The sequence below is a fragment of the Physella acuta genome, unplaced genomic scaffold (assembly GCF_028476545.2).
Source record: "Physella acuta isolate Inbredline_101_S28 unplaced genomic scaffold, ASM2847654v3 ptg000651l, whole genome shotgun sequence".
Classification (NCBI taxonomy): domain Eukaryota; kingdom Metazoa; phylum Mollusca; class Gastropoda; family Physidae; genus Physella; species Physella acuta.
Window position 1 is genome coordinate 113,894 of NW_026732170.1, and position 23,104 is coordinate 136,997.

The window sequence follows — 23,104 nt, forward strand, 5'->3', positions numbered from 1 at the left end:
ATCACTATTTCACATGTCAAATGTGTCTTCATCATATTCCTCAGACACAAAGCAGTTCTAGAATTCACATCCACCTTTTTTCGTTTGGTGCCTTCACCAGTTCACTTTTATAACTTTTTGAACAGTCTGTTCTCATACCAGCGCGACCATGAAAGAATTGATGGTTGCTGACGAAAAATTTCGTATTCTTTCTGTTTCTCAAACTTCTCCGCGGACCACTTGTCTGCTGTTCTACTGTGTCTCTGCTTCTGGGAGGACCGGGATCCTCATTGTTGCCGTTATCCTCCCCTTGTGTATCGCTGTTGTGCTGTTGATGGTGACATGGTTCCGGGATGGGTATGTGAATTTCCGTTGTAATTTCCGGTTCCCTAATTGTCTTAGGTTTCTTTGTGTGTAACTGCTCTTCTTGACTATGACAATATTTCTTTAATTGAGCAATATTCGCCCACCGCTCCTGTTTGGTGTGATTGATGGGTCTTATTTTAAAGGGGCCACCGGCTATTTTAGGCATCTCCACGACTTGCCATATCTCCTGTCCCCAGAGGTCGTGGATTTTGTTTCTGCCTAATGGGTGGCTACGCAGTAATACTTTGTCGTTCAGTTTGAGTGGCGGGTCCTTTGTCTGTACCGGCGGTTCCCTTCGCCGTGCTTCATGTTCTAGTCTTTCCTGTACCACCCTGTACATTTCTCTAATTCGTCTCATATGTTCATTCACATATTCTAGTGCGGTGTATGAGCCAGTCATACTCTCCTTTTTTCCTAGGAACAAGTCAAGAGGGAGTCGAGCCTCCCGTCCGAACAGTAACATGTGTGGCGAAAAGCCGGTTGTGGCATGGGGGGTGCAGTTGTATAGATATACCAACTCTGGGAGAAAATCAGGCCAACGTTTTTTCTGTTCAGGTTCTAGCGTACGCAGCAAATCATGCATGCTGCGGTTGAACCGCTCGCACTGTCCGTTTCCTTTCGGATTAAATGTGGTTGTTCTAGATTTGTTGATCCCGTAGTGGCTGCACAGTTGGTTAATTACTTCTGACTCAAAGGCCCTTCCTTGGTCAGAGTGTAATTGTCTTGGTATGCCATATTTGATGAACCAATGTTCTATTAAGACCTTTGCCACTGTTTTGGCCGTCTGATCTCGTGTGGGCACCGCAACAGTCCATTTGGTGAATACATCAGTCATTACCAACACATGTTCCGTCCCATCCGATGATTGCTCCAACGACGTAAAGTCCATAGCCACAATCTCTAGTGGTTTTGTCGCCAGTAAGGGCAGGTTAAACCCCCAAATTGAAATTTAGGTGTTAGGACTTTTTTGAGTGATAAGGAAGTTGTAACTAGCATAGTATATGAAAAAAATGCAAAAAAATCACTAAAAAGTTATGGTTTTGTGAAAATATTTTCTAAAAAGTGTCATTTTTAGGGTAAAATAGCTCAAAATTAGCTCTCATTGAAATCATAATAACTCAGCTTCTGTTTGTCAGAATAACACAAATCTTTAATATAGTGTAATATACGCAATTACAAAAAAGTTAAACTAAAACAATTAGAAAATAATAAAAAATGGATTTTAGCCAAATTTTTAAAATGTGAGACCTAAATTTTTTCCAAAAAGTAGGGAGTAGACTAAGCTTTTTTTTAATAAAATGAGAAGTTTCAAAGATATAGAAATTCTTTTAGTTCACCTTTACAAGCAGTGTTTAGTAAACATGTGTGCAAAATTTCAGCTAAATATCTCAAGTAGTTTTTGAGTTATAGTGATTTAACTGGTACTATATTGTTGAAAAGTAACATTTTGAGAAAAACGCTAAATAGTGAAAAATATACTAAATTTGAAAAAAACGAGAAAAAGCGAAAATTATACCAAATAAGTCATTTTTAAAACCTCCCAGTTACATAAATTGCATCTGGGGCCTCTTACTCAGCAATAAGAACATCTATTTTAGTTAGTTTTTAATTTTTATGTTGCTAAATGTTGCTTAATATAGGTCAATTACGTCATTAGTCTCATTAATTAAAAAATTATAAAAAATACTAGCAATACGAAATTTTGCAAAATGATTATATAAAAATGTTCAGAATTGAATGTAGTTTCAGAAACAATAGATTTTCAAAAATCAACATTTCTGACTTAAATATGTATTTTGGGGGGGTTTAACCTGCCCGTAAGTGTCCTGATGGCTGTCTCATTTTAACAACTGGCATTTTCGCATGCTGACACCTCACACAAGCCTCACAATGGCGTTTGACCTCCATCTCCATATTGGGCCAGTAGCACCTCCGTCGTAATATTTTGTGCGTCCTGTCCTGACCCTGGTGTCCCGCCCTGTCATGTGCCAACTTTAGCACTTCTTCTCGTAATTGTCCATGCACCACCACCTGGTGTATTGTCCCTTCTATTTGGTCATGAATTCTCCGCATGAGAACACCATCCTTTATACTGAGACGGTCCCACTGACTCAGTAGTTTCTTTGTTTCTCGACCAAACTGTTCTCTTTCCCTTCTTCTTGGGAATTTTTGTTCCTGGACGTATTTCAATAGCGGCTGTAACCCACTATCCGTTCTCTGGGCATCTCTTATCTCTTTATTGTTAAGGCAATTAAAATCACTGATGTCCATATGACGGGGCTCTGTGGATATGTGCTCCACCACAGTCTGCTCGTTTTGCATCACTTGCACCCCGTGAGGGATATCTGTTGACGCTCTGACCTCACATATTCCTGTCAGCGTTTCTTCCTCATCGCCCGGTCTCTCGTAAGGATTCCTTGATAAAGCGTCCGCATTGCCATTGGACCGCCCCGGGCGATATTTTATCTCTAGGTCAAAGAGTGCCAATTCTGCTGCCCATCGCTGTTCGATGGATCCCAACTTTGCTGTCTTTAGGTGACTCAAGGGGTTATTGTCAGTGTATACCACACATTTAGCACCTAATAGATAGTCCCTGAATTTTTCAGTCACAGCCCATTTTAATGTCAAAAGTTCTAGTTTCATGGCGCTGTAATTTGTCATGTTCTTCTCTGATTCCTTCAGAGCTCGACTGGCATACGCAATAACCCTGAAACCTTGCTCCTGTTGTTGTGATAGCACAGCTCCCAGACCTTTAGAGCTGGCGTCAATTTCTAGCCGAAATGGTTTGTCAAAGTCTGCGTATCCTAATATCGGCGCCTCTGTCAAAGCCTTTTTCAGTAGCTTAAACGAGTTCAGGCATTCCTCAGTCCATAATTCACCTATCAGTTGTGTTTTGCCTTTCTTTTTCTCCTTACTGTGTTTCTTTGTCATTTTGTTTACCAAGTCATGCAACGGTGCGGCAATTTTTGCAAAACCAGGTACAAATTTTCTATAATAGGAAGCAAAGCCCAAGAATGATCTGACCTCTACTGTGGTTGTTGGCTGTTTCCATTCTTTAACAGCTGCAATTTTATCTGGGTCAGTGGCGATGCCATCCGACGAAATCACATAACCCAAAAAACGTACCGATGTCAGACCGAAGACGCATTTGTCTGGGTTCAGCTTTACTCCTATCTCTCTAAGACGGAGAAACACTTGTTCTAATCTTTCTAGATGGTCCTCCCAAGTTTTTGAGTAAACTAGTATATCATCCAAGTACACCAACATTATTTGAAATAGAAAGTCACTCATAGCACTCTGCATTACTCGCTGGAATGTAGCAGGCGCATTAGTTAGACCAAACGGCATACGGGTCCACTCGTACAGTCCTAGTGGAGAAATAAATGCAGTCTTATGTTGATCGTTGGGGTGCATGGCCACTTGGTGGTAGCCGCTAGCCAAATCCAAGGTAGAAAAAAATCTTGCTCCCCCCAACGCATCAAGACATTCATCAATACGAGGCAAGGGGAATGCATCCCTTCTTGTGATATTGTTCAATTTCCGGTAATCACAACACAGTCTTATCTCCCCTGACTTCTTTTTTACCACTACAATAGGTGCCGCATACGGGCTTGTACTGGTTGTAATAATTCCCTTCTTTAGTAGATCATTCAGGTGTGCTTTCACCGCCGAGTAGTGACCTGGTGGTAATCTTCGATAAGGTTGCGCCACAGGCTTGTCTTGCAGTAAGGGTATTTGGTGTTTTATTACTTCCGTGTACCCCAAATCACCCTCGTACGAGGCAAATATATCCCTGTACTTATTCAGCAATTGATTTAATTTTGGGTCCTCAGTTTCCGGGAATGTATATGATCGGCCACCCTTTTTCTTCACCTCGGCCGTCACCTTGACCGATCTAATTGTTACTTCATTACTGCTGGTATTGATCAGTTCGATGCACTGTGCCGACCTTTGTACCTCGACGTTCTGTGGTACTCCTACCAGAGTGTTAGGCGGTATAAAAATTTCCTCATCCAATACATTTGCCACTAATCCTTGAACTAGTCCATTTTCCGCTGATGTGTATGTCCGCAGTAACACGACGCCTGCCCTCAGTGCGGCGCCACATGGTTCTATCATCACATCACCATTCACGCTTCTATCACCAATTTGTAATGTGATTGCCTTGACCGTGTTTGCCGGGACTGATATCCTTCCTCTGGTCTTGGCAAACCTGGCCAACTTGGATCCCCGACCTGGTGTGGTCGATCCGACTCTATTTGTAAGAAATTCTGGCAACTGGCCAAGAATATTCATGCCCAACAGGCAAGGTATATTTGACACATTTGTCTCTAGGTTGTGTTTCGTAACGAACACCCCAACCTGCTTCAACCTATGTCCCGCCACCACGACATCCGCCAGAAAATAACCACAGTATGGAATGGTTAGTCCATTAGCTGCCGTCAGGCGCATGCATGTGTCAGACCTCAAACTATGGTCTTTTCCTTTCATCCATTTGGTGTAAAATTGTTCCGTAATTGTCGTCACCTGGGAGCCTGTATCCACAATTGCCTTCACCGCGATGTCCCCGATCGTAATCATCATTTCGGGACAGACTCCCATCATTTTGTTTCTTGGGCCATAACCTCGCCCCTCTGTAGCCTGGCCCTGCCTTACAGAGGACGATCGTTTCCCTGACAGTACCGTGCCATATGTCCGGGTTGTGAGCAGGACAGGCAAATTGGTCTACCGTCAGCTGTCCACTGGAGTGATGGCTTGGCAGGTCGCGGCCGTCTAACCTGTCTATGTTTTGTCCCGTTTTTGTCCTGATTCTCTGCTGTTGGCCTGCTTTCTAACCTCTCCAATCGTTGGTCAACCTTATCCAGGTGGGCCAACAGTTGAGCCATCATGGTTTCCATCGTGCCGGTCCCTGTGGGTGGGGATTGTTTCTGTTCCGGCACAGAGACTTTGTCTACCGAACAGTTCGATTGGTCCTCATCCTCGGACCTGCGGATCGCTGAGTTCCTGACCTGAAGGAAGGTCAACTGTGGGTCTTTGTAGACCTCTTCTTTCAACTCTCTCCTTAAGATCGGGGTTGCTAGCCCCTCGATGAAATGGTCCCTCAGTAGGCGCACATCAATGTCAGGTGTTTTGCCCTTTACCGAATCAAAGGCCCTGTTCATTCGGTGTGAATACTCCATCACACTCTCCGCCATTCTCTGCTTTAAGCCTACGAACCACGATAGCAGTTGCGATCCCGACCGTCTCTCCCCAAAGGTCTCCATAATTAGATCCAGCACCTTATCTGGATCTGATTGGATGGTTTTATCGTGGCATTTGACCTCTGCCCTAACCGTCTCTCCTATACTGCCCATCAGCAGTCTTAATCTTTCCTCTGGTGACATGTATCTCGAGGCCCAGGCCGCTTTGACCTCTTCACTGAACCTGTTGGTTAAAGTTGGATCACCGTCCCCGTAAAATTTGTTAATGTGGGACTCTCTGGGCAGGACCACAATATGGGTCTGCTTCTCGTCCAGAGTAGACATTCTAATTTTTATTCCTTGAGTAAAAAAAAAAAAAGACCTTTCCTACCGTGTATGTATGAATAATTTTCCTCGTTCCTCAATTTTCACTGTTCCTGAATGTCCGAATTCACACACGCGAAACACAGTTATGAACTAGGTTGACTATGGGTGCCTAAAGCGGCTGGTCTAGTTGAATCTTCTGCTCGACAACGCCAAATGTAACGAGTCTATTTGCTTGTAGTGCCAAATGTTAACGAGTGTATTTACTCATTCTACACAACATCGACCACAATATAGATACTCGAAGATGCAGGTTTACCATTGATCCTTTTATTACATGAATCAAAAGAAATGCTTCACAATAATAGAATGAATCAACTGACCCCCAACCGTCCTCACTAGTCTTCACATAACCGAATGCACATGTCTATCGTCCCTATTAACACAATACGTCTACAACGTTCAGTAACCAACTTGATACTGCCACACTTCTACTCCTACTCCTCGTTCTCAGCTGTCGCCTTCCTATATATCCCTTCGTATTCGTAATCGTATTCGTACTCATATTCATACTCGTATTCGTACTCGTATTCTAATCGTTGCATCAGAATATTAATTGCGCAGCTTCTGTCATACAATCCGATTAATAAACCATCTGCACTGTTACGTCAGCCTGTGAACTGCGCAGCGGCTTTGTGATCGTTATCAGCCCAACATCTGCACTATTGTATCAGACTGTAATACGTTGTTAACCATAGTATGGTAACTACCCTAGATACATATATATATATATATATATATATATATATATATATATATATATGTTTCTGTGGGGTAATAGATGTTAATAGCTCAGCGGTTAAGTTGGAGAACGTATGGCATTATTCGATGACATCTTTTCATAAAATAATAAAGAAAAAAAAACTACTCTAAAAATAATAAGTAGCCCTAAGTAAATATATTAAATCAGGATGCTTATTAAATATATTTAATTTGTAAAGAATTAGCTGCAAACTTTTAGACCTAGTGGGTACAAACACAACGATTATTCAAAATTGTTTGACTAATTGGGCGATTGAAAATGTGTTGGTTATTGGGTGAGTGAAATTACGTGACTAATTAGGCGAGTCAAGTTGTTTGACTAATTGGGCGAATCAAGTTGTGTGACTAATTGGGCGAGTCAAGTTGTTTGACTAATTGGGCGAGTCAAGTTGTGTGACTAATTGAGCGAGTCAAGTTGTATGACTAATTGGGCGAGTCAAATTGTGTGACTAATTGGGCGAGTCAAGTTGTGTGACTAATTGGGCGAGTCAAGTTGTGTGTGACTAATTGGGCGAGTCAAGTTGTGTGACTAATTGGGCGAGTCAAGTTGTGTGTGACTAATTGGGTGAGTTAAGTTGTATGACTAATTGGGTGAGTCAAGTTGTTTGACTAATTGGGCGAGTCAAGTTGTGTGTGACTAATTGGGTGAGTTAAGTTGTATGACTATTTGGGCGAGTCAAATTGTGTGACTAATTGGGCGAGTCAAGTTGTGTGACTAATTGGGTGAGTTAAGTTGTGCGACTAATTGGGCGAGTCAAGTTGTGTGACTAATTGGGCGAGTCAAGTTGTGTGACTAATTGGGCGAGTCAAGTTGTGTGACTAATTGGGCGAGTCAAGTTGTGTGTGACTAATTGGGTGAGTTAAGTTGTGTGACTAATTGGGCGAGTCAAGTTGTGTGACTAATTGGGCGAATCAAGTTGTGTGACTAATTGGGCGAGTCAAGTTGTGTGACTAATTGGGCGAGTCAAGTTGTGTGTGACTAATTGGGTGAGTTAAGTTGTGCGACTAATTGGGCGAGTCTAGTTGTGTGACTAATTGGGCGAGTCAAGTTGTGTGACTAATTGGGCGAGTCAAGTTGTGTGACTAATTGGGCGAGTCAAGTTGTGTGTGACTAATTGGGTGAGTTAAGTTGTATGACTAATTGGGTGAGTCAAGTTGTTTGACTAAATGGGCGAGTCAATCTGTGTGACAAATTGGGTGAGTTAAGTTGTAAGACTAATTGGGTGAGTCAAGTTGTTTGACTAATTGGGCGAGTCAATCTGTGTGACTAATTGGGTGAGTTAAGTTGTGCGACTAATTGGGCGAGTCTAGTTGTGTGACTAATTGGGCGAGTCAAGTTGTGTGACTAATTGGGCGAGTCAAGTTGTGTGACTAATTGGGCGAGTCAAGTTGTGTGTGACTAATTGGGTGAGTTAAGTTGTATGACTAATTGGGTGAGTCAAGTTGTTTGACTAAATGGGCGAGTCAATCTGTGTGACAAATTGGGTGAGTTAAGTTGTGCGACTAATTGGGCGAGTCAAGTTGTGTGACTAATTGGGCGAGTCAAGTTGTGTGTGACTAATTAGGTGAGTTAAGTTGTAAGACTAATTGGGTGAGTCAAGTTGTTTGACTAATTGGGCGAGTCAATCTATGTGACTAATTGGGTGAGTTAAGTTGTGCGACTAATTGGGCGAGTCAAGTTGTGTGACTAATTGGGCGAGTCAAGTTGTGTGACTAATTGGGCGAGTCAAGTTGTGTGACTAATTGGGTGAGTTAAGTTGTGTGACTAATTGGGCGAGTCAAGTTGTGTGTGACTAATTGGGCGAGTCAAGTTGTGTGACTAATTGGGCGAGTCAAGTTGTGTGTGACTAATTGGGTGAGTTAAGTTGTGTGTGACTTATCGGGCGATACAGGCGATGGGACTAATTGGGCGAGTCAAGTTGTTTGACTTATTGGGCGTGTCAAGTTGTGTGTGACTAATTGGGTGAGTTCAGTTGTGTGTGACTAATTGGGTGAGTTAAGTTGTTTGTGACTAATTGGGTGAGTTCAGTTGTGTGTGACTAATTGGGTGAGTTAAGTTGTTTGACTTATTGGGCGTGTCAAGTTGTGTATGACTAATTGGGTGAGTCAAGTTGTTTGTGACTAATTGGGTGAGTTCAGTTGTGTGTGACTAATTGGGTGAGTTAAGTTGTTTGTGACTAATCGGGCGATTCAAGCGATGGTACTAATTGGGCGAGTCAAGTTGTGTGTGACTAATTGGGTGAGTCAAATTATGTGACTAATTGGGCGAGTGAAATTACGTGACTAATTGGGCGAGTCAAGTTGTTTGACTAATTGGGCGAGTCAAGTTGTGTGTGACAAATTGGGTGAGTTAAGTTGTGCGACTAATTGGATGAGTCAAGTTGTGTGACTAATTGGGCGAGTCAAGTTGTGTGTGACTAATTGGCTGAGATAAGTTGTATGACTAATTGGGCGAGTCAAGTTGTTTGACTAATTGGGCGAGTCAATCTGTGTGACTAATTGGGAGAGTCAAGTTGTATGTGACTAATTGGGTGAGTCAAGTTGTGTGACTAATTAGGCGAGTCAAGTTGTGTGACTAATTGGGCGAGTCAAGTTGTGTGACTAATTAGACGAGTCAGGTTGTGTGACTAATTGGGCGAGTCAAGTTGTGTGTGACTAATTGGGTGAGTTAAGTTGTGTGTGACTTATCGGGCGAGTCAAGTTGTGTGACTAATTGGGCGAGTCAATTTGCATAACTTATGGGACATGTCATGTGACTTGGTAAAAAACACGACTAACTTTTGAAGTAGAACGACTTTTTTACGAAATAATTGCAATCACAACCAAATTATAATATAGTGTAGTAGTGCGTTACACAGACCATCAGCCGAAGATGGTTAAGACAGTCGATGCAATCAGAGAGGATATCTTGTACATATGCTGTACAGTCAGAGGAGCCTTCCTTTTCAATAACCCTATAAAAAAAAAATTCTGACCAACTGTACGTATGTCTTGCGGTACAAACAAAAAAAACTTCTTCTTCTTCTCTTCTTCGTTCTTAATTAAGTATTAAATGTCAACTGGTTATGTGCCATATAGACCGCTGACTCCGATTTCAGCCTACATTTTCTTTTTTTTTATTTGCTACCATCGCCTTTGTTCAACCAATAACAAACTTCAAGAGAAGCATGTTTGATTTTTTTCGTTGTCTCGCTTAGACGAGTGGCTGTCCCCAGCAATCGAGAATCACCTGTCCGGAGGTCAAACGCGGGACTATTCGGTTCAGCAACCATTAGCTTTACCTATCCTATCACGCCGACCTCTATAAAATAAGACGATACTCACATTTATTTAAACAGTGTACTTATGCTTAGAAAGAGTTGTAATAGATTTATTTAAGTGACAGTAAGGTTTGTGTTTAAGATTTTCAATTATCGAGTTGATATCATATTGTTTGTCTTCAGCTTTTCATTTCAGCACGGAAAAAAAGTTACCAAACGTCCCACATTAAATGTTGTAGGGCTAAAGTGTGGTAGCGAAACATTACACACGTTTTTGAGTTTGTAGTGTTATAGTTCAAGTAGGCAGAGAACACATTTCACATACATTTTGGAAAGCGTTCCACATAATTATGTTTTGGAATCCTATCCCAATGTTCTACTTTTCAAGAGAACAGAGTTAAAATTCCAAACGTATCATTATATTGAGCTTGTATGCACACTGAAAATAATCTGACGATGACGCGCAGATAGGGTATACCTCCTTGAAGCAGTTAGTAAAAAATAAATACGCAATCTGAACAAGTCGTGATCGATTGTTACGTAAACACGAAAGTAGCTGAACAATGCATGTTGTTAATTTTTAAAACGTTTTTCATGCGATCTGTTTCACATCAACGCTAATGTCAAGTACTCCATTGCGCCAAAAGCTAATGACTGCAGCCAACAATTGAAGAAAATACACAATCAATAACGTTTATTTAAAGATCAGTTCTATGATCTCTTGGCTTTTGTTAAGAGTTTACTATGCAAACAGTTGTATTACCTGTATTTAATAAGTGATCAGCTATCAGCTGACGGTGTATCGTTCCATAATGTCTCATTGGTTATTTGCTTCTAGTTTTAAGATGTTGTATTTTTTGTAAAACTGTAATATATAAACATCAAGAAATTGTTAACGATTTAACAAGAATGACATATCTTAGCGTTTTTCTAAAGCTTATCTATATATATGCATGTAAGTTTGATCTTTAACTTTTTTTTTTACTATCATACAAGTTGTTGAAAGAAAATATTGATACGGCTTAAATTGTGAATAATTGTGTTGGGATATTTCGTATTTGAGGATACTGTCTCGTTTAAATTTAAACTAGCGTTCACGTTCCCGCGTCTGACGTAATATTTTAAGAGGTTTCCGTCGTTGCGTTACCAATCCTCTATCCGTAGATGTGTGACATTGTTTTCTAACACTGAGTTATTTAAATTTAAACAGTGCCGGCGCTATATTTCTTGGATATTATTTGTCGGGGCACGGTGTCGTACGGCCCCTGGCTCGGTTCGATCTTCGAATGCCGTGTGCCATCGAGTAGAGGGGCCCTCTCGGTAGCCCCCAGTTACACTATGGCAGGGGCGCCGCGTACGGCCCCTGGCTCGGTTCGATAATCGAATGCCGTGTGCCATCGAGTCAATATTGTAAGGTGCTACTTAAAACTAACGGAGGAGCTCTGGACGCCAAAGAATTAATTGACAAAAAGTCGCTCCACATGTGCGCCGCCCAGAAATTGTAAAAAACATTTTCGCAGACACCTTCCCCGAAGTATTCTCCCCAAAGTTCCATGAACTGTGTCAAAAAAAAAACAATAGAGAAAAATCGCACCCTCCAGGGGCGCCGTCCTAGCGAAATTAAAAAGGAGTTTTTTTCAGAAATCTTCCCTGGAGTATTCTCATCAGCTCCCCAAAGTTTTTATTGCGATCGGATGAACAGTGTCAAACCGCATCCAATTTTTTTTAGAAATGTGCCGTATATAGAGATAAATCGCATCGTGCCCTGCCAGGGCGCGCCCTTGCAATATTGATTTTTTTTTCCGCTTATTCCATGAGTATTCTAAACAATTCCCCAAAGTTTAATGGCGATCGGATAATTGCTGTATTTATACATCAAAGACAAACACACACAGAGAGATTATAGTATATTTACTATATTTGGTAAATGATATTTGTGGTCTCAGCGATTTGTAATTCGTGTATGTTGAAAATACATACATATGTTTCTTTTTGTGCATCTTAAATTGATGTAATATATAAACAAACACTTCATTGCCAGACTGTGCTGTAGGCTATACAGACGAGTCCATTCATCGTTTTGTTATTCAGTCACGACCTAACATGAAAACGACACAACCAAAACTAGTGCTGCGTGCTTCGACCAAATTGGCATGTGCTGTTGAGTGCACAAACAGACCAGAGTCATGTTTGAGCTTTGTCTACACCAATCAAAATCGGTCTTGTCTCTTAGGTACAGAATTTTAGAACTTTTTTTTTAGTTAACACTAGGAATATCAATATGGCTTCATTGTAAGTTTCCCTGCGTTCTCAACTCTTTAAATTCATAAAAAATTTGGCTAAGATAAAGCGGTAGATAATAAGATAATATTTTTTAAAAATCTAGTGTTTTCATCAAAACACTACATCAATTCGACACGAAGAGTTATTTTTTTTCATTCTGTTTACCGATGCGTAAAAAAGCAACCTAATTTAAACCGGTAAGTTAATAAGAGAATAAAGTAAAAAACTAAAAAATGACTGCCAATCATATTAAGAAAAACATTTAAGAATCTGCTATTTTAATGCTTACCTTTGTAAATTTCCATGTTCCTTTTAGCTTGTGATTTAAAAGCTGTAAACGAAAATCCGTAAATTCTCTATATTTTGTTACATCACGGATCGTGAAACAAAACAAGATAATGAACATAATAAAGCTTTTAAAAGCGTTAATGTCAACCGTCTTGAATATGTTGACTAAAAAGGCGATAACAATCATTTTCTTGACCTACTGCTTTTTAAGTTCTGTAAGCGGAGTTTTACTATAACATACGATTATGTAAGTAAGCTGCCTACAAATTAAAAAGACATTAATATATTTAGGGGCTAGCGGAGCTTTACTATAACAAACGATTATGTAAGTAAGCTGCTTACAGATTAAAAAGACATTAATATATTTAGGGGCTAGTCTCACCAAACAAAACAAAAATAAAAAATATTCCATAACGTTTTGACTTACACATATCTCAATTTTTAAACATGTACCTAAAACCATAGCGCTATAACAGGTATATAAGTGTAGGCTAGGTGTTAAGCAGAATGTTTTGAAAATTATTTGAACACATATTTTATATTTTTTATTTTATTTTATGGAAATCGTGGCATTGAATTAACATTTAAATTTTAAAGAAATGTTTGCAAAAAAATTAAATTTCATCACGATACTATTATCTTATTTCCGGATATATTCAATGGTGTTATCTAGCTTTTTACTAATTCCATCTACTTTCAAGTCACTTTGCTATGCCATTGGATCTTTAAGTTTGCAGGCTCCCTTACTACCAGGTTTCAAGCAAACATTTTTGGTGAAAACAGGTGAACTGTCATTTGCAGCCTCCAAGCCTCGCCATTTAGGGAAAAATTAAGGAAAAACTTAATACAATATTTTAAAGATGGATAGAAAGTACCTGACATCAGACAAACATAACTCAGATCATTTTTTAAAATGCAAGTGGGCGTTTGTTTTTAAAAAAGTTGTTGTAACACAGGATCGTGGGTTGTACCAGACGCCACAGCCACAACCCCCAACCAGCTGTACCAGTACACAACCGGCTCCTTCTGTAACACGACAGCCAACTTCAACATTTTGACGAAAGATGGCGTTAGTGTCTGCGTGTGGTTGTCAACTTACTCAACCAACTGGTTAACAGCACGTTCAGAATGTCAAGGTTGATTTAATAATTTTATTCAGCTGAGATTTAACGCAACTAACAACTAGCTAACTTACTTTTTGACTCTATGTTGTTTTATTTTGTGTTATTCATGCACGAACTGCATTGTAATTAGATTTTTTCAAACATTTAAGATATTTTTTAGTATATTTTTAATTTTTTTGAAGCTCTAGGTGCACAACTTTATACTCCGAAGACTCAGGAGAAATATGGAATATTGATTGACCTATTGAGTAGTACCAACTTTGACACATTTCTCGGCCTAAACGATAGAGTAACAGAAGGGACGTTTGTGTGGGAGGATGGGACTGTGCTAGACGATACATGGAAAAATGTCATTTTTGCTGAAGGTACGTTTTTGAATACGCATTCACTTGACTTAGTTACGTGGAGACCCAGGGGAGAAAACAGCTGCGGTTTCACCACTACAGAGTTACCTAAGTTGTTTTAACAAGTATTTATTTGACTTAGTCAGGTGGGGCCCCAGTGGAGCATACGGCTGCGGCTCCAACTCTCTGTTGGGCAGTTTTCTTTAGTTGGGCTCGTTAGTAATTATATCTTGTATTAATAAGCCAGATATTTGTTCTCTCTATTTTTAGAGATTTCTTGCGGGGGTTTAGATGAGGCACGTGACACTTTGGTTGAAGTATATATCTTCTACATAAATTACATTTCGTTCGATTGGGAGAGGGTGGTGGCGGTAGGTGTTGGATGTGGGGAGAAACGAAGAGATGCCTGAATGAAACACTAATTCCACTTCAAAAGCTTCTTTAGATTATCGGTTCTATTTAGTTTATGCATGAAGTTATTTGTTAAATATTAGAAAGACAGAAGGCTTACATTCGAACTCGGGATATTAGCCAAAACTCTACAATTAGACTCAGTATGCATTTGATTTCTGCGAGCGAATATCTAAAAAGCCTAAGCGTTTATAAAAGTGAAGAAATATTATTTAAAATGGCGGATATTTCGGGTTCCGATGATGATCCTAAGTTGTTTTATATAGTATTTTCTTTGTTTAGTAGTTAAATTCATGTAAAAATTAAATTTAAAAAAATCTGAGTATATTCCCTTAACATGCTGGCAGATACCAATTTACCAGTACTTTCTATACTGAGATAGCTCGCGGCAGATATGTATATCTCTACATGAAATAGTTCAAATTATTTGATTTCAGGACAACCGGATAACTACCAAAGCAGCCAGGATTGTGTCTCATACTCTCCCCAGAGATTTGGCCTTGATGACGCCGGGTGTACAAAAGAGTTCAGATTCCTTTGTGAAATCTATCAAGATTGCATTTAGAATCTTCAGCGTAAATGTCAACAAAACTTTGTTTTTTTAATTTAAAAAAAGCGTATTTCAGCTTTACGTTTTGTTTTACTTAAGCCTGATATATTACTTACTTAATGTTTTTGTGACGTCATTAGCTCGGTGGAAACACGTTGTACTTTACAATGACTTAATTCCCTCTCCGCTAATTATAATGTAGCCTATACTGTAAACCATTTACTTAAAACTAAATAAATGCCTTGCCAAGCCAGACCGTCCATGGGACCATTGAAGTAGAATTCACATGTATCAATTACCTCGTCACATAAATGGACAGTCTGGTCAGCTCTATTGCTAGCCGACTTTACCTTCCCTAACGTGTGTTAGATACCCATCAGAGCTGGTTAGACTCATGGACGTTCTATTGACTTATCTATCTGTATAATACTAAAACTTACGTTTGTTTACAAGTTTGTATATTTATTATTTTTTTTTGTCTGTTCGGTTACATGAGAGAATCTGCACTATTTGTAGAGCTAAAATATACGTATTTATGTAGAGAATGATGTTCATTTTTACCAAATTATTAACCACAAATATGTTTAAAGACGTTAACTAATTTATTGATATATTCATTGGTGGAAATACACCTTTAATGAAAAAAGTTCACAAAAAATACTTTATTTATAGTTACGTCACATGATTCATTTACTTTTTTACAATAAGCATGGTGGCTTTCATGGAAGATCATGTTGCCCATTCAAAAGTTTAACGCATTATAAAGCTAAATTTCTATCGGCTGTAGCTTTAACGACCTCTGTTTGCTTTTTTTATTAGGTTCCAACACCATTATTTTTCATTAGGATACGCGGGGCAGTTCTTTTAATTTGACTGGATCTACTTTTATACACTACATTTATCTAGCCAACAATCCTCAAAATTTAGAGATTCTAGCGCTACCAAACGTACATTAATTAGTTATGCAAAAACAAAATAAGTAATTGACTTTCTTTATTAAACTTTTTGTGTCCTTAACTATTTAATGTAAACCATTGCTTTTTATTTAGATCTAGAACTACGGATAAACTCGACTAAAGCCAGCCATAGATAATAATCTAGATCTTGTTATATAGATCTAGAAACTATGCCAATAATGAGTTTCTATACTAAACTATTTCAGGCCTTAATTATGTTATATAAAGTTTTGTTTGTTTAGCTATGGAATAGGCTAACTTGGGATAAAATTTAATTTGAAATAATATGGCCTATTCGCGTAACTCAAGTTTCTTACGCTAAGTATACCACTAATTTTGCATCAAATTGGAAGTGTTCAGCTAGCTGAGATGATAGTGTAAAGGTTACCATGTAGGTGGTACGGGTACGAGACACATCACGTCAATGTTAATTTTTTTTTTCAATTTTTTTGTAGATGTGAATGATAAAGTTGCCTATTGGGGTTTGGCGGGACACAAGGCAGGTGAAGTGGAATTCACCTATTTCTGTGACCTCAGCATAAGTAGGGATTGTGTGGTCAGACCCATGCTCAGTCAAAATCAGTGTTTTTAAAAGACAAAAACATGTTGTCTCAGGAGTGTTGTCTTTTAAAATGTGGATCCGGCTTTTTGTGAAGATTTGTGACGTAAGGAAAGGAAGAGGGAAAAGAGGGAAAGATAAAAATCTTCAAACAAACGTGAGGTCATTTATGGATGATCCAGTATACTAATAAAACTCAAGTTTGTTTACAAGTTTGTATGTTTTTTTTTTGCGTGTCTGTTTGGTTACATAAGAGAATCTGCACTATGTGTAGAGATATAAAAATACACATTTTTGTAGAGAATAGTATTCTTTTTTACCAAATAGTTAATCACAATTTTTTTTAAAGACGTTAATTAATTGATTGATACATTCATTGGTAGAAGAACCACTTTAATTATAAAACTTCAGAAAATTTATTATTTATTTATAGTGACGTCATGTCCATTTTTTACAAGAAGCATGGCTGCTCCCCCGGCAATTGTCCACACCTTCTCATCTCCCCAGCAATAGTCTGCACTTCCCTAGAAATAGTCTGCACCTCCCCTGCAATCGTATGCACCTCATCAACAATTATCCCGACATCCTAAGCAATTATTCTCACCTCCCCACGTCCCCAGTAATAGTCTACACCTCCCCATCAATACGACTACACCTCATCAACAATTATCCCGACCTCCTAAGCAATTATCCTCACCCCCCCCCCCCCCACACCTCTCCAGTAATAGTCTACACCTTCCCATCAATACGTCAGCACCTAATCAACAATTATCCGCACCTCCCCAGCAATTTTTCCGCACCTCCCTACCTCCTCAGCAATAGTCTACACCTCCCCTGCAATAAGCCCACACCTCATCAACAATCATCAGCAACTCCCCAGCATTGACCTCACCTCCCCAGCAATCGTGAACACTCACCAGCAATTGTCATCGCTGCCTATGCTCAAAACGACTGCCTCACAAATAACAAAAGTAGAACGACACCGTCTAGTCGTGTTTTTGTTTTTTTGTCAATGTCGACAGTTTGGATAATGTTAGGCAGTGGCGTAGACAAAATATTAAACAAAGACCTGTGGCAAATTTTAAAGCAACAGCCAATAGAGAAAGATATCAAGGCCCGTAAATGGGGATGGATCGGACACACGTTAAGAAAAGAAAAAGAAAACATCGCAAAACATGCATTGGACTGGAATCTCACGGGGAAAAGGAGGGTGGGCCGGCCAAGGAAAACATGGAAGAGAACGGTTGAGGAAGAGGCGAAAAAAGCTGGGCTCTCATGGCCACAGACTAGAGGAGCAGCCCATAACCGAGTCCGCTGGAGATGTGTGGTTGCAGCCCTTTGCTCCCCAGGGGACACAAAGATCATGATGATGAGGCAGTGGCGTAACGAGGTTGGGTGTCACTCAGTGCTTTCTTTATCATTAGCAGGTTTACGTCATGGTGTAACACCCCCCCCCCTCCACCCGTGTCGGGATTCGTCCACTTTGTTCTTAAAAGACTATTTAATTCACTCTAAATAATCATTTAATTCTAAAATCGGAAGATGACGCCATGAGTTTTGTGTAATTTCCTTACTGTAAACAATTGGCATGTGACGTCATTGGTTTATGCGTTCTTTTCGCAACTATAAACACTTTTCCTGTTGCATAATTAAAATTCTTTTTCTACATTCAAATACGCCTTTATTTTTTTATTGTTCCTTTTTACATAAAATTGTGTTTATACATTTAAAGCATCTAACATATTATTTTCAACAAAAGTCCGTATCAAGTTCTACATATATCGTTGAAGGTTATGATGTGATATCCCGCGAAAATATTTTGCGGAAATAGAGAGAGAGAGACGTGCGCACATTGGCTTTTATATATATATATATATATATATATATATATATACATATTTACACTATATCAATAAATTAAACAAAAAGTTGTAGAGTCCATATACGCAGCTTCAGTTTTTAAATTAAATATTATGAAAAAACAAAATGATATTGTATGATTGTTTGTTGTATTGTTACTGAAATTAACACAACATTCATTATAATGGCTGACATCAACGTATGAGATACATACACTATAGGGCTTGTAAGTGGGTCACAACGTCACGTTCACGTACTTGCCAGCTAGTATATTTCGAGACCGTAGACTTACAAGCCCTATAAATAGGACTGTTATTCTTGACCGCGTAGTTTGAATAAAAACATTAAGAACGCATGGAAGGAGAGGTAACAAAATGAAAATAATGTAATGCATGCTTGTGTCAACACATTTTTAGGCTTCAAAAATGTAAATCAACAGCTGTTTATTATTAGGTGATGAACTAGCGCTCTGTGCTGTACGGTTGTTGCCGCTCAAGCTAATTTCATTATCCACGCGGTGCAACAGTGTTAAGTATTGATTTGGTTTCTCTCTCACCCAAGTTACCGGCCGCTAGAGTCATGATTCCCACCGTGCTTTTGTTGCCTCGCCCAGTTCAGCGCGTGGACTGGTATAGACATTAGTAGTGTTCCCCTAAGGGGAAAACCTAGTCTTCTTCTTCTTCGTTCTTACTTTTTAGTGTTGGAAAAGATCCCCTCCAACACAATTAAGAATATGTGTCAACTGGTTAGACAGACAGGAGGAAGACAGACAGGAGGAAGACAGACAGGAGGAAGACAGACATGAGGAAGACAGACAGGCGAAAGACTGACAGGAGGAAGACAGACAGGAGGAAGACTGACAGGAGGAAGACTGACAGGAGGAAGACAGACAGGAGGAAGACAGACAGGAGGAAGACTGACAGGAGGAAGACTGACAGGAGGAAGACAGACAGGAGGAAGACAGACAGGAGGAAGACAGACAGGAGGAAGACAGACAGGAGTAAGACAGACAGGAGGAAGACAGACAGGAGGAAGACAGACAGGAGGAAGACAGACAGGAGGAAGACAGACAGGAGGAAGACTGACAGGAGGAAGACAGACAGGAGGAAGACAGACAGGAGGAAGACTGACAGGAGGAAGACTGACAGGAGGAAGACAGACAGGAGGAAGACAGACAGGAGGAAGACAGACAGGAGGAAGACAGACAGGAGTAAGACAGACAGGAGGAAGACAGACAGGAGGAAGACAGACATGAGCAAGACAGACAGGAGGAAGACATATAGGAGGAAGACAGACAGGAGGAAGACAGACAAGAGGAAGCAAGTTAAATAAAAATTAGATAATTAAATCTGCATACGGTTCTAAATTAAAAATCGTGAATCGTAGGCTATATATCGTAAGCTATATATATATATATATATATATATATATATATATATATATATATATATATATATATATATATTATACATTAAATTCCTACTAAAACTGCATTTTTACTACTCACTGTTTGGTTAGTGATTATTAAATCTTAAAAATTATTAAATTTAAGCTTGGTTAATCAGAATTGTACATCTCGATGGCTGAGTTTATAATAAAATTTAGGATTTCAATGTACGTTAGTTAAACTCGCTAAGTCCCTCTAACTATGACAAGTATCTCCTGTTAGGGAAACAAGTATATGTGCCGTAGTGCTTACTGTGCAGTAGCCCTGATTCCTTGTGCAGTGGCGTCGCTAGGTCGGGTGTAACCCGGTACGGTACTTCGTGGTGTCACCCCCAAAAAACGAAGTATTTAGTATGAGCTAGGTATATATATATATATATATATATATATATATATATATATATATATATATATAATTGTCAATTAGTACTTAATAAATCTTTTTTTTTCTGCACAATTTGCTATTTTTTGCCTTGGTGTCACCCCTCCAAAATGGTGTCACCCTGTGCGGTCCGCACCCTCCTCCCGCCCTAGCTATGCCTCTGCCCTTGTGCACGACGCACAATCAACTCTGGGTGGCAAACCGAACCGCCTTACTACCAGGGCGCTGCCCTCCGCACGAATTTAAAAAAAAAAAAGACTAACCAATGTTTCATGGCGATTGGATCATTTTTTGTATTAAGGATAGGCACCACGGATAAAAATTTTTTTTATCTAACACATTTCTGGTTGTTTAATAAGTTCATATAATTATAGTTGTTAAACTATAGACAAAAATAATATATAGCTGTCAATAGCAGTACTGGTTGCCATGGAAACCGCGAAAAGGTGTGAAAACTAACACCTTTTCAAATCGCTAAGGCTTTGTTCCCATAAGAGATTTTAAAAAGCGGATGAAAGATTTAGATTTCTCAAACCAAACTATACATTTCTACGTTTACTCATTGCGATAGCTTGTACTCAATTTTTAATACAAATTTTTACGTAAATTTATGTGCAAAAATTAGGGGGTGGTGTTACATAAATATCAATATTTCCTAAAGTATTGTAGTAAACTTAATGTACAAACGTAGTTTTGTAGATGGTATCATGCTGAATGCACGTGGAATGTTTTATTTTTGTATGACAAAGGGTTCCAAAGCCTTAGCGATTTGAATGTTGAATTTTGAGTAAAAATGCAAAGTTGAGAAAACGTGAAAAGAAGAACGGGAAAAGACACGGTGCGTTTTCTCTTATAGAAAACAGAAAAAAACGTCTTGTTATAGGTGGAAGAACCATTTGTCTAATAACATACGCTTTGATTTATGTTGTAAGTTTTAGACAGATTTTTTCTATGTAAGCAGAAAATATGTATACAACAGGTAATGAATGTATGACTATTAAGTATTACACATCCTATCAATCGAGCGGTATTCTCAGAACAGCTATCTTCAAACCAGATCAAGTTTTGTTTGTTAGCCGGTCTTCTCACTTCAAAATAATGTCTTTCTCTACTCAAATTGTAGCTTACACAAGTTTATTGCTTTATGATAATAGCCTACAACACAACATTAGGTACAAAGCTTGAGGCTAGACACGCCCCCTCCACCCCACCCCACCGCTGGATAGTGCGTGAAGAACCGATGAACCACAGATTACCAATGTTCATTCAACCGCGAATAACACATCTGTGTAGATAGGGTCAAGTACAGGGCCTAAGTGAATGCTTCTCAGCTATCCTATCTAGTATTTACATTCGTTGCTATCACACCCTATACGGAGAGATGGGCATACATTAACACATGTGTCGTATACAGTCCGGTGTAAAGCCTGAAGAACGCGTTCAAGCCTATCACAGCATGCTGTAACTAGATTATAAACCGGCCGTTGGTTGAATGGCGAGAAGGGAATGAAGGGGGTAAAGGGGATGGACAGTACATTCTTCAAACTGATAGTCATGTCCATGACGCATTGTTTCAGCTTAGTATAAAGCGTACGAAACAGTGTTTAATATTGTTCCAGTGATAATCAACAGTGCATTTCTAGGCCACGTTTCAATTACTAAACTTAATGTTGTTCTATAACTTTAAAACAACAAATAGAAGAGTATACGCAAATGAGGTAAACAAACGAGACAGGCGATTGTTTTGTTTATCTAGAAACAAGATGGCTGCCTAGCACACGTGGTTAGTTGCAGCCTATCGTGAATTATTTTGATTTACTGTACTATAATATGATTGGTCAAGCGTATCAATGAATCTCTTCCCCTTCATAATTTTTACGCGCATGCCCTTATATGGAGTTTGATATAAAATTTTACTTTGTAGAAAATAACTTCTATCTCACTTATTTTTAGAACAAAAGAAATGGTCACTACACCAGCGGGTACACGAGTGCTTGGCCCTTAGATTGCTGTAAAGTTTATGGTGCCTCGCGGGCAATAAATGATGTAATACCCGCTCGAAGATAGCCGCTGTCCGCGTAGTAGTGTGAAAACTTGCCGGGGGGTACCATGTTTCACATCGCAATAAACGGATAACCGTAAGCTGAAGAAGTCCAAAATGTTCGGGTTAAATAGATAAAAGGTATTAGTATCGAATTAAGAAATAAAAATTTTGGGGAGCAAAATTTAAAATTTTATCGAAAACATGGGTATCTTGTTCCCTTAATGCATAAAGAAAAGGCAGACAGAAAAACAAAATTCTTTTAGCTGCAGCATATTGATTGAAGATAAATTAGAGCAACAAACACATTGTGATTAAGGTTAAAACTAGTAGAAAAATCAATGAATATTTTTCATCTCAGTTTGTTGTGAAAACACTGCCCACGGCTGTTATTAAAAAATATAGCAAAATTGTAATCATGGATAGTCGGTATTTCGGTGAGGATAGACAGTTGAGAAGGTGAGGGGTGCAAATTTGTGGGGGCTGGGTAGAGAATTTTCCTGTCGCTTGAGGTCTGTAGCGATGCCTGTAAATTTATGGGAGTTGGATGCCAATCTTACAAAAGAGTCAATGTTCTAGTTTATTTATGTTCTAATTCTCTCAACGGCTTGCCCGACAATGCAACAATGCCTGTAGTGGACCCTGTACGACCCCCCCCCCCCTCCCCCATTGAATGTTATTGCCTGTACAATAATAAACGACTGGTAGCCTTCTTTGGAACTTTTTATTAATTCCACAGTAGAAAAAAAAGGGATTTCCAATTTCTTTTTTTTATAAAAGAAACATTAAAATTCCAATGTAAAAGTTTTTATTTTTTAAGATAGGGAAAATGGATCATATTTTCATTGAGTCTGTATGCTTTGCTTACGCTAGCTTTAAGGTAGCTACGCCACTGTTCTTAAGGATTTGAAGAAAAAAAAGTACATTTT